Raw genomic sequence first — 13,078 nt, forward strand, 5'->3', positions numbered from 1 at the left:
TCTTCTCTGCCCTCTCCTTGTACTCATTTTCGTTCTTTTTCTTCTTTCTTGTTTTTTTTTCTTTGTTGTTTCTCTTTTTTTTTTCTTTTTATCTTTCAACAACTTGAGTACATTTTCACTTGCAAGAGGAGAGAAAAAAAGGAACCTTTTCACACATATGTTATGCTTTGCTCTTTTCATGGCTAAGATCACTTAACAGTTTGCAAAGATGTTTCAGTTTGGGACCAAGAAAATATCACAATCAAGCTCAACTTGGGCAACTAAGGATTAATTGAAACAATATCTGAAAGCCAGAAAAATGCCTAAGAATCTCATACCAGTCACAAGCACACCACTATCACCTTAACATGCATTTCATAGCAGAACCAAACAAGTTCAGGTAAGTCAGGAATAAAGAGAACACTCGACGCTCAGCAAAAACAAGGGGTAAAATAATGAACCCCCAATGAATTCAGTTCAGCACCACCCAGTGATTCATCACTCAAACCCAGAATTCACTCATCTCTCTCAATAATATGTCATGTCCCAATAATTTCACAGAGCAAGAATATCGAAAACTTTTGAAAATTAGGCATTTAGCTAGAGTTATAATCACTTGAGACGTTAAACATATGAGAGATAATAACCAGAGTTCCAACTTCACACAAACAAGATAAACTAAAATAGAAACTACATGTCAGATGCAGACTCAATTAACACACTAGACTATCATGCAAGACTCCAACTAAGAAAAGTGAAACTCAAAAACTAATACTAAGAATAAAATAAAAGAAAAGGTTTAGAACTCCCTCAATCTGATCCATTCAGATCATCATCATCAGTGTCTGCTCCCGCTACATCCGTGTGAGGCGGCGTGAGTGAGAGGGCATAACAAAAGGAGGGTTAAATAAAAACAGTATAACTGATTCATCTCTAATTTAAATTATCTCTTAGTAAAGTAAATCAGATTTGTACTGTTTTTAAAAGATACAACCAACTTTTCAAAACATTCAGATATATTCTCAAAGATTTCTTTTGTTTTGAATTAACTGTTGGCGTAATTGCGCCACAAAACTCTAGAATTTGCATTAATTTGGTGCAAAAAATACCAGAATATAATACTTTGGTGCAAATGCACCGTGGGCACAGGGTACTGCACGAATTCAGTGCAGAAATTGATTTTTTTTATTTTTTTTTCGTTTTTTTTTTATTTTTTTTTTCCAACTAATGATACTTGTAATATACTATACTAAAATAAAATAACATAAATGCCAATAAAATAAAATAAAACTTACTCTACTATGCTACTTTTGCTTGGGTTGTCTCCCAAGAAGCACAATGTTATAGTCCTTGTTAGACTCTTGTTCCGCATGTCTACGTTCGAGAAGCTAAGCCCAAGGTGGTCTTTCCTCTAACTATTTCACCCCCATGATATAACTTAAGTCTTTGACCATTCACGGTGAAAGCTCGTTTTGAACTTGGCTCTTCAATTTCAACAGCTCCATGAGGGAATACTTCCTTTACAATGAAAGGTCCTGACCAACGAGACTTTAATTTTCCCGGAAATAATCTTAACCTTGAGTTATAAAGTAAAACTTGTTGACCAGGGACAAACTCTCTTCTCACAATTTTACTATCATGCCACTTCTTAGTCCTTTCCTTATAAATGCGAGAACTCTCATAGGCTTGAAGCCTAAATTCATCTAACTCATTTAATTGCAAGAGTCTCTTACCACTAGCATCTTTTAAATCAAAATTCAGACATTTTGTCGCCCAATAAGCCTTATGTACAAGTTCTACTGGCAAGTGACATGACTTCCCATAAACTAGTTGAAATGGAGAAGTTCCAATAGGAGTTTTGAACGCAGTTCGGTACGCCCATAAAGTGTCGTCTAATTTCTTAGACCAGTCTTTACGGGACGAACTAACCACCTTTTCTAAAATCCTTTTGAGCTCCCTATTTGAAACTTCAACCTGACCACTAGTTTGTGGGTGATAGGGGGTAGCAACCTTGTGCTTGACACCATATTTTTCTAAAAGGGATTCAAATGCTTTGTTACAAAAATGTGCCCCCCCGTCACTAATGATAGCCCTTGGAACTCCAAATCTAGTGAAAATATTTTTCTTTAGAAATGCCACTACAACCTTGGCATCATTTGTTGAGAGGGCGGAAGCTTCAACCCACTTAGAAACATAGTCTACAGCCACAAGAATGTACTGACATCCATAGGAAGCTGGGAATGGTCCCATGAAATCGATACCCCACACGTCAAAAAGTTCAACTTCTAAAATATTTTTCAGGGGCATCTCATTCTTCCTAGAGATGTTTCCAGTTCTTTGGCACCTATCACACCTCTCAACAAATTGCCTACTATCTTTGAATAGTGAAGGCCAATAAAAACCACTTTGGAGGACCTTTGCTGCCGTCCTCTCTCCACTAAAATGTCCCCCATACTCAGAGCCATGGCAATGCCACAAAATATTTTCAAATTCCTCCTCAGGGACACACTTCCTTATCACTCCATCAGCACACCACCTAAACAAAAAAGGTTCCTCCCACAGATAAAATTTAACATCATGCAAAAACTTCTTCTTTTGTTGCCATGTAAAATCAGGTGGCAACACACTAGCAGCTCTATAATTAGCAAAATTAGTGTACCAAGGTAAAGAAGAAGAGTTAAGGGAAAAAAGTTTCTCATCTGGGAATTCCTCAGAAATAGGAATTAAGTTGGAATCTCCGCCTTCAATTCTTGACAAGTGGTCAGCAACACCATTGTCCTTCCCTTTCTTATCTTTGATCTCCAGATCAAACTCTTGCAGAAGTAAGATCCACCTTATCAACCTGGGTTTAGAGTCCTGCTTAGACAGTAAATGCTTCAAGGCAGAGTGGTCAGTATGAACAATAACTTTAGAGCCCACCACATATGACCTAAACTTTTCACATGCAAAAATAATAGCAAGTAATTCTTTTTCAGTGGTTGTATAATTCCTTTGTGCTTCATTTAAAACCTTACTAGCAAAATAGATCGCATGCAACACTTTTTCTTTCTTTTGACACAACACAGCTCCTACAGCTATATCACTCGCATCACACATTATTTCAAACGGTAAAGACCAATCAGGTGCAACTATCACAGGAGCAGTTACAAGTCTTTTTTTAATCAAATTAAAAGCACTAACACAATGTTCATCAAATATGAATGGAGCATCTTTCTCAAGTAGATTTGTCATGGGTTTAGCAATTTTTGAAAAATCTTTAATGAAACGTCTATAGAAACCGGCATGACCTAGAAAACTTCTAACACCTTTTATATTAGAAGGGGGAGGGAGTTTATCAATTACTTCAATTTTCGCTCTATCCACTTCTAACCCCTTTTCAGAGACACGATGGCCAAGAACAATTCCATCACTAACCATAAAATGACATTTTTCCCAATTCAAAATAAATTAGTTTCTTGGCATCGTTTCAATACAAGAGTAAGGTTATGCAAGCATGCATCAAAAGTAGGACCAAACACAGAAAAATCATCCATAAATATTTCAATGCAGTGTTCAATAAGATCAGAGAAAATAGCAAACATACATCGTTGAAAAGTTGCAGGAGCATTACAAAGCCCAAAAGGCATTCTCCTATAAGCAAACACCCCGTAGGGACAAGTAAAAGCAGTCTTCTCTTGGTCTTCAGGTGCAACAACAATTTGATTATATCCAGAATAACCATCTAGAAAGCAATAATATTTATGTCCAGCTAACTTTTCAAGCATTTGATCAATAAAGGGGAGGGGGAAGTGATCTTTCCGGGTAGCTGAGTTAAGCCGCCGGTAGTCTATGCAAACTCTCCATCCCGTGACTTGTCTAGTTGGGATCAATTCGTTGTTCTCGTTCTGAACAACAGTGATTCCTCCTTTCTTAGGAACCACTTGAACTGGACTAACCCATTCACTATCAGAAATCGGGTATATGATACCCGCATCAAGTAATTTTATTACCTCTTTTCTCACCACCTCTTTCATTGTTGGATTAAGTCTCCTTTGAGGTTGGACTACAGGCTTATATTCATTTTCCATTAAAATTTTATGCATGCAAATCGTGGGGCTTATTCCCTTAATATCATCAATAGTCCAACCCAAAGCTGACTTGTGCTCTCTCAGAACACGCAACAACTTCTCTTCTTCAAGAAGGGAAAGAGACTTGTTAATAATAACAGGTTTAGATTCACCCTCCTCAAGATAGACATACTTGAGAGTAGAGGGTAATTGTTTCAATTCAGCCTTATCTTTCTTTTCAGAACTTTCCTCATCTCTACGGAGTTCCTCTATCAAATTCCTCCTAGGGTGGTATTGGTTGAGGGAATCTAGTTGTCCTATGGCAGCACTCACCTCTTCTTCCTCAAAATCTAGATCATCTAACTCTATTCCTTCCATGATCACAGCCTCGTAAGGATCCTTCATAGAGATTCTCATAAATTCCTTACACACAAACTCATCCACTACCTCGACTCTAAACACATCTTCTTCCTTGTTTGGGTGTTTCATATTCTTCCACACAGAAAATGTCACTCTCTCATCAGCTACTCTAAGGTCCATGGTTCCCAATTCTACATCTATTAATGCCCTCCCAGTAGCTAGGAATGGTCTACCTAAAATGAGAGGGACCCTAGTGTCTTCTTCCATATCTAACACCACAAAGTCTACAGGGAAAACAAATTTATCAACTCGCACTAACACATCCTCCACTATTCCATAGGGTGTCTTAAGTGACCTATCAGCTAACTGGAGAGAGATCATAGTAGGGGTGACTTCTCCTATATCTAACCGTTCAAACATGGTCAAAGGCATCAAATTAATGCTAGCACCTAGATCACACAAAGCTCTTCCTACAGTTAGACCTTCTATGTCAACAGATATTGTGAAGCTACCAGGATCTTTTAGTTTAGGAGGGAGCTTCTTCTGCAGAATAGCACTGCATTCCTCAGTTAACATTATAGTTTCACTCTCCTCACTTAACTTCCTTCTCCTTGACAAAATATCTTTCATAAACTTAGCATAAGTGGGCATTTGCTCCAATGCTTCAGAAAAAGGAATGTTAATTTGAAGCTTCTTAAAAACTTCTAAAAATTTTGAAAACTGTTTTTCCAAATTCTTTTTTACTAAAGCATTGGGAAAAGGAATTTTGCCACAACAAGCAGGACTTTTCTTTTCTTTATTCTCACTTACTATCATATTTTCACTCTGATCTTTTTCCTTACTTATTGCTTCAGATTCACTTTTATTACCAGCCTCACTGTTATTCTTTTCACTATCTTTTTTCTTTTCAATTTCATGCATAACTTTTCCACTTCTTAGAGTAACAGCAGAAATATTCTCCCTAGGATTAGGCACAGTGTTACTAGGAAACATACCTCGAGGTCTCTCAGATAATTGTTTGGAAATTTGACCGACCTGATTCTCCAAATTTTTGATCGAAGCCTCCTGATTCTTAAAGTTATTTCTGGACTCATTGATGAAGCTATCTGTGGACACCTGAAGCTTGCTAGTAGCTTGTGTCAGTTCTCCCACAATCTCTTCCAGGCTCTTCTTTCCACTTCCTTGCTCTTGAGAGGACGGAGGTTTTTGATCTTGACTATAACCCCTTTGATTAGAGTACTGCCTCGAATTTCCAGACTTGTCTTGATCTCTCCATGAGAAGTTAGGGTGATTCCTCCAACCCGGATTGTAGGTATTTGAGTAAGGGTTGTTTTGAGGATTACCCATTGCCTTCACTTCCTCATCAAATTCAGCATCTTCAACACTTGGTTTCCGACCGTCCAAATGTTGTACTATGGCATCCATCTTTTGTGACAACTTCCTGTTGGAGGCGAGAACATCATCATTTGTTCCAACTTCATGCACACTTTCCCGGTTCTCTCTATCATAGTCTGACTGTGAAGATCTAGTGGCCAAATTGTCGATGATCTCAAGATCTCTGTGTGCAGGCAATGAATCAAATGCACTATTAGCTGCTGCATCCAACATACCTCTCGCGTACTCACGCAATGATGAGTAGAATTTGTCAACTTGTTCACCAGCAGAAATATTATGACCTGGGCACTTTCTCAGAAGTTCTTGGAAACGCTCCCAAGCCTCATACAAATTTTCAGATTTGCTTTGTCTAAATGCATAAATTTCTTGCTTCGCCTTTCTGATGCGTGTGGATGGAAAGAATTTGGCGATAAATTTTTCCGCCAAGTCCTCCCATGTTCGAATGCTGTTAGGGGGTTGTGACCTCAACCAATCTTCTGCAGCATCCTTCAAAGTGTAGTGAAAAATAATCATTCGGACTGTATCCAAGCTGACTTCACGCCTTTTTAGAGACTCACAATGTCTGGTGAATCTGTCCATGTGAGCATGCGGATCCTCAGTAGCTTTACCTCCAAACTGATGTTGGCTCACCAACTGAATATAATGATGTGGAATCTGAAAGTTGTCTGGTAGGTCTGCTGGAAGGACAACGCTGCCCTCATATGTGTAGTTCATACGAGGGGCAGTGATTTCCCTCAATGTTCTCTGAGCCTCACGTTCAGCTTCTTCTTCTTTCTGGCGAAGGATCCGAGCTTCAACCTCAGCTTCCACTCTCGCTTCAAACTCAGCTCGATTTCTTGCTTCATCTTGTGCTTCTGCCATTGCAGCGGTTGCTTTGGCTTGACTCTTCTTCTTCCTTTGCCGTGCACGATTGGATCGACAAGTTCTTTCAATTTCTTGATCAAACAACAAAGATTCAGGACTGACTGTACCTCGCATGCACTAACAAACAGAAGTTAGTAATACCCGCACAAGAGAGTTAAAGTAAAAATCCTAACAAATAGATTCAGAAAAATTAGAAAATAAACTAAACACAATCCCCGGCAACGGCACCATTTTGATGAAAGGATATTTAATGAAGAAGTTTTCCTCCACTAACTACTATCAAATCCCTTTCAAGACTCAATCGTAGTATAGTATCGGGTTTTTGTCGTCTCCACAGGGATTGTGTTGCTACGTATTAATTTCACTAGCTAAACATTGTTTGAACAGTTTAAACATAATATGTGTTTTATTTAAATTTAGGAAAAACTATAATTAAAGCGAGAAAAGAAGTTTCACAGAGGCAAACAAAGAAGAAAATGTATTTGGAAAATGAGTTCATTGATTTACAACTTATTCTCTACCACAATACTTTTATAAGATGAAATTAACATTTAAGATGCCGATAAGAGCTATTCACCTACTAATTTCTTAGCTAAGTGAATCTACCAATTAAGAACCTAGCCTTAATTCCTTAAGCCCTAGTGATCATAAAAGGAGCATTATAGCACATACCTACTCGATAAGACATTCTCAAGCTCTGTTCCTAACCTAAGAAGTTCATGTCCTAGTGGATAGAATCTCTGACTGTCACTCAAGAAATCCTAATAGTTCCGACTAGATAATCCTATTCTAGAGAGGTGAGTATCCCGACTAGTCACTCGGTTTAGACCTCATTCCGAACTCATGATATTCATACCTAAGAGTTAATGTCTCCTATTGTCACCTAGAAAACCTTAACCCTACCTAAGACATGTCTTTCTTAAGATGACTGATGCAAGGGTGGTTCCTCTCATAAACTAAATTTACACCAACTTCTCAATTGTCATGCAAATCCTAAAAAACGTCATATTGGCAAAAGACACATGAACGCGCAAAGAGAATTAATAACCTAAGACATAGGAATTTTTCCCCTTTCTATGAACTAAGTCTATATTAACCCATATCAATTTCCCAATCTATTTACGAATTAATATAAACCCTTAAAATTATCAATTAACCAATAGAAGCACTAAGCATAGAGAGAAACGTCAAATAATGGAAACACATACTTATAATTGCATAAAGATGTATTGAATAAGAGTAAAATCAAACTACATCATCCAAAATACTAAAATAGAGTCAAAACATAAAAATAGGTAAAGAGAAAAACAAAACCCAAAATAGAACGGAGCCATGACGTCCGGAGAAGCTGTCACCTTCCTCCATGGCCCTGACACCAGCCCTCAAGGGCCTAGCCTTCCTCTCCACCAAAAAATTGCCTCAAGTCTCCCAAAAGTGTTTATTAGGTTTAGGAGAAGAGAAAAGATGAAAGGATCCCCAAAAACTAGGTTAAAAACTGATTTTATATTGATTTTTCGAAGCCGGTGCGTTTTTGTCTTTTCTGGCACAGAAAATGATCCTGTGCAGTCAGGTGCACCGTGTTACGGTGCACCCTCACGAGTCTGGACGCTGGATCATTGAGACAGTTACGTGGCGCGATCGCAGGCGAGGATGCACGATAAGAAGATGGACGCGCGACACACTGGAATATGACCCTTAAAAGCTGCGAATTTCTTTTCTTTTTCCTTTTTATTTCTGATTTTCTCTCTCTTCTCATATCTTCTCCTAAAATAACAATAAAGTAAAATAAATAGAAGATAAAAATAAGATAATAACTTAAAATAAAACTTATCTAATCCTAAATAAAACTAAATAAATCCTAATAAATATAAATAGAAGATAAAATTAATTCAAATCCTAATAAAATGTAGAAAAATATTAAATCTTAATAAAAATATTAAAATGCATGAAATAAGTCTTAAGTGTCCTAAAATTACTAAAATATCTTAAATAATATATTAAAATGTATGCAAATAAACTAGGAAAATAACCTTAAATCCCGGGTCATCACATTTCCTCTTTCTTTGACGACTCTTCTTCTGTCTGTCCTTTCCCTTAGCTTTCCGAGAGGGTCGGTGAGATGTGAACAGCCCCCTGGAAATTTCCCCACTTAGTTCCCAATTAAAGAGGTCGGCATTTTCCCCTACCAACTCGTTTAAGCGTCGCTCTTGTTCCACGGTGACCTTGGGCTCGATCGCCAATAGACCTCTGGTAGTTGCACTTATGTCCCGTTTCTCGCCGTGCCACTCGCTATCCGTTTGAGCAACGGGTGATGACCCTATGTTAGTAGTGGTTTTAGGGTCATTTCTTTGAGTGTTTTGAGTCTTTTTCTTTGTCTCATGTAGTGTTTCATGCATTCTCATGCATTTTTGTGTTTATTTGAGTTTGAGTTAAGTTTTGGTAATTTTATGGTTTTATGAGGGTTGTTTTTGCATTTTTATAGAGTTTAGGACTTGCATGAGTTTTGCCATGATTTTGTGAGGACTAAGGTGGTTAAAAGCCCTTTGATTTTCTTGATTTTACTCCTTGTCTTGGTCCTTTAGTGCTACAGCAGGTAACTTATGGAAAAGGAAGGCTAAGATGCAAAGGAATTGAAGAAAGCATTCAAAGGGGGGTTACAAAAAGCTGAAAAGCCATCAAGAGCGTGCAGCTGGTACTCCAGCGCCCTCACCTGGCGCTCCAGCGCCAGCACTCCAGAAGCTAGAGCCTTGCATCTGCCACATGGGCGCTCAAGCGCCCCAGGGCAGCGCTTGAGCGCCCCAGCTCCACTTTTTGGCCAATAAATAAGGCTTTAGGCCATTTTGTTCAGAACTTCTGATTTTTGCTTAGATTTCTACCAAGTATTGAAGCTTAGGAAGTGCTTTTGGGACTTGTGAGAGGCTTCCACCTTGTATTTTCCAGGTTTTCTTTACATTTTTGTATGGATTCACTAGCCATGAGTGGCTAGACTCTTCTTTTGCTTTGGGTTCAATGTGATTTCATGAATTTCTAGACTTAATTCCTATCTCTGTGCTCTTGTTCTTGAATCTACCTTATATTTCAATTCTTTTATGCATGATAAGCTTGGGTGCACCTTTGCTTAAGGCTAAATTGCAATCATATTGGAAGATTGTTGTAATTTGGGGACTTGGGTTGAAATTGACCTCTCTTTGCTTGCTTCTAGGAATAGAGTGGGGGATTGGTTTTGTTGGCCTGAAAATTGCATGCTTATAAACCTCATATGAATGACTAGGTACACAAGGAATTGAGCTTAGCTTTTAGTATGAGAGAATTGCTCATGTGAGGAATCAATGAGTAAGTATCTAGGCTATAACAATAAGGGAATGATCCAAGGTTTCAATTGCATAGGGTAGGTTGTCTAGGAAGGATTGGATGAACATTAACCCAGAGCATTTTCATCAATTGATATTTTAATCTCTTTACCATTGCTAATTTTGCAAACTCTTGTTACAAACAAACAAATCCAAAAACTGAATTTTATTTGCTTTCAAACTCACAAGCTTTGAGCTTAAACCACAATTCTCACTCACGATCCCTATGGATCCGATATTAAAACCCGGAGATATCTGTGCACTTGCAGATTGACCAACAACGGGCACGCTCTTCTTCGCCTCCCGGGGTCCCTCACCCTGACTCCTTCTGGACTTCGCCCTATTTCCGCTTTTGCCAACTTGTCCCCCTCGTCCATCCGAGTCACTCTGGCTCCGTGTTGCCAGATGTTCCAGTTTGCCTGCAATTATCCCGATCTCATGACACCTGTGTCCATCGCCAGCCCCTCTCCTGCCCTACAAGGTACGAAAATGATCATGGCATTTCCTCGCCCTCCTTTGGTCTATCTCTATTTTCCCTATCCTTCCGCAGATTAGTGGGTACTTCACCGCGAGGTGGGCCGTAGATATTACTGCTTGAAGGCGATTCAAAGTGTCTTGCCCTATGATGACATTATAAGCTGCTACAACCTGTAGGACTAGGTATCTTATCCTCAAAAGCTCGGCGTCTTCGCCTATCCCAAAGACTGTGTCCAACTCCACATGGCCGCGTACCCGAACTTGCTTTCCCGAAAAGCGTGCCAAGTGTCCTGTGTATGACTTCAAATCTTTGTCTGTTAACTCTAACTGTTCGAACGCATCCCCGTAGATTATATCTGCCGAGCTGCCTTGATCCAAGAGCACCGTCTGCACATTGAAACCGTTAATTCTTACCATTACTACCAGCGGATCATCTGCATGAGGCTTGATTCCCTCAAAATCTGCGCTTGATACTACTATATCCGGGTGTGGGCACTCAAATTGCACCGGGTACACCTGTATCGATGCTGTCTCCTCCGCTTGTCTTCGTCCCGCTATTGATATGCCGTCGCCATCCTCGCATCCTACAGCAATTACGTTAGCCGTTTCCATCATTCCTTCATCCTTCTCGCTGTCAGACCCCTCAGCCTTTTTCCTCCTCGTCGCCTGCGGTTGCCTCGCCCTGATTAGCTGCCTGATTTGACCATTAAGCCTAAAACAGTCGGTGGTGTCGTGGCCTTCTAAGTTGTGGTATTCACACCACTTGAACTGATCATCCGCCCTGCACTCTGGGTCCATGTAACGATCATCTTCCCTGTCTAAGTCTTTGATTCCTGCTTTCAAGAGTTGTTCCGTCAATTCCTTATCTGAGCGCCCTCTCGGCCTCGTTCACCGGCCCACTCTAGCCGTTCGCATGAACGTCGGTATCCGACATTTTCTCTCCCCGCAGTGGGTTGCCCTTCCTCTCCTTTCCTAACAAGTCGGTCAGCTTTTCTAACCTTCTGCCCGTGGCTCGCTTCCTCACCCTGTATCTGTTTTCTTGCCAGCGTCACCCTCGTCGCCCTCTCTTGCTTCCTCTTGTGTACTTCAGTTTCTTCTTCCAGGATATAGCCTTCCGCTCGAGCTCGGACTTCCGCCATTGAGCATGCTCGCTCCCTACGTAATTCGCAACTAAACTTCCCTCAGGACAAACCGCTTTTGAAAGCGCACACACACATGCGTGGCTCCAGTTCCTCAAACCTCGCAGAAGCGGCACTGTATCGCTTCATATACTGCTTCAAGGTTTCGCGCTCGCGCTGCCGAATATCAAACAAGTCATCAACCGTTCTTGCAGAGAAATGGTTAAGGAATTTCGATGAGAAGTCACGGAACTTGGCTAGGGACCCTTGAGGCAAGGTCATAAACCAGTCCATAGCCACTCCTCGGAATGTGGATGAAAACATTCTACATCTCAATGCGTCAGAGACCGCGCTCATCGCCATCTCTGCATTAAAATGAAGCAAATGATCTTGCGGATCAATGTTCCCATCGTACGTTCTCAACGCGAGGTGTGTCATACCTTCCGGCACAGTCACCTCTCGCACTGCTGCCGAGAAAGGTTTGACCTCAACAGCGGCCTCAGCTTCCTCTTCTTCTTGATTCCACTGTCGAAGGTGATAGTACCTCAATTGCTCCTGGAGGCACTCATTTTGAAACTGTAAATCACTGCTTAAAGCACGGCGTGCCTCTGCACGGCGATGCCTGTCCAATTTCGCAGTGCGTGGGGAAGAAATGTAGCCTCGCTCCGGCTCTTTGCCATGCTGCTGGCGAGAAGGCTCCATCAGGCTCTGCTGCCTAACCGAGAATTCAATAGCAAGTACCTGAATCGCACAGGTTTCCACAGAAAATTGAACTTCTCCCAATCAAATTACGAGTCACGCAGGGTCTATATCACGGTCTTCCAAGAAAGCCGAAAAGGAAATTGTAACAGTGTAACGAGCTTCGCGTAACCAAATCGCGATCCATGTGGTCCGGGAATCGAAATCTACCGATCCCCACAGACGGCGCCAATGTTCCGGTCTAGAACATAGAATCAAGGCAGGGTGCCTAGAGTGTGTGGAGTGTGATCGAAAATCTTAGAGAGATGAACTCTTAACGGTTTAGAGAGATAAAATATAACTGAATTTTAATGTTGTTATTGCCAAATGAGCTAAGAGTCCCTTACAATTGGTAACCGTCCCCTATTTATAGATTTGGGGTTGAGCCTTCGTGCCTTTAATCTGTCTAAATGGGCCGGTTGGGCCTTGGGGTGCGAGGCCCAAAAGACCTGGATCTATCCCGTACTTAAGTGTGAGCATCCTAGGCGAGGGACCCTGGGGGCTCGCCCAGTCCAGTTTGCTGTTTTTGTTTAGGTGTTAAGGTGGAGCTTGCTATATTGTGTCTTTGTACTATGGTTTACTTGAGAATGTAGTTTTCTTTTTCCTTCACTAGGTTTTTATCCCTCTGGGTTTTTCCTAGTAAGGTTTTAATGATACTCATTCTTAAACTATGGTTACCATAGAGAGTTTGGCTGTTATGTCTGGGTCTTTTTTGTTCTTACTTAATGAAAGGGTTGTTTTCATACGATTT

The 13,078-nt window shown here is 40.5% G+C and overlaps 1 pseudogene; it reads right to left on the reverse strand.

Annotated features, from left to right (window-relative positions):
- Window positions 1-1,353: 1,353 nt before the first annotated feature.
- On the reverse strand, window positions 1,354-6,641 carry LOC130745138 (uncharacterized; annotated as a pseudogene).
- Between the last annotated feature and the right edge of the window lie 6,437 nt (window positions 6,642-13,078).

Source organism: Lotus japonicus, chromosome 1 (genome assembly GCF_012489685.1).
Source record: "Lotus japonicus ecotype B-129 chromosome 1, LjGifu_v1.2".
In the NCBI taxonomy this organism is placed as follows: domain Eukaryota; kingdom Viridiplantae; phylum Streptophyta; class Magnoliopsida; order Fabales; family Fabaceae; genus Lotus; species Lotus japonicus.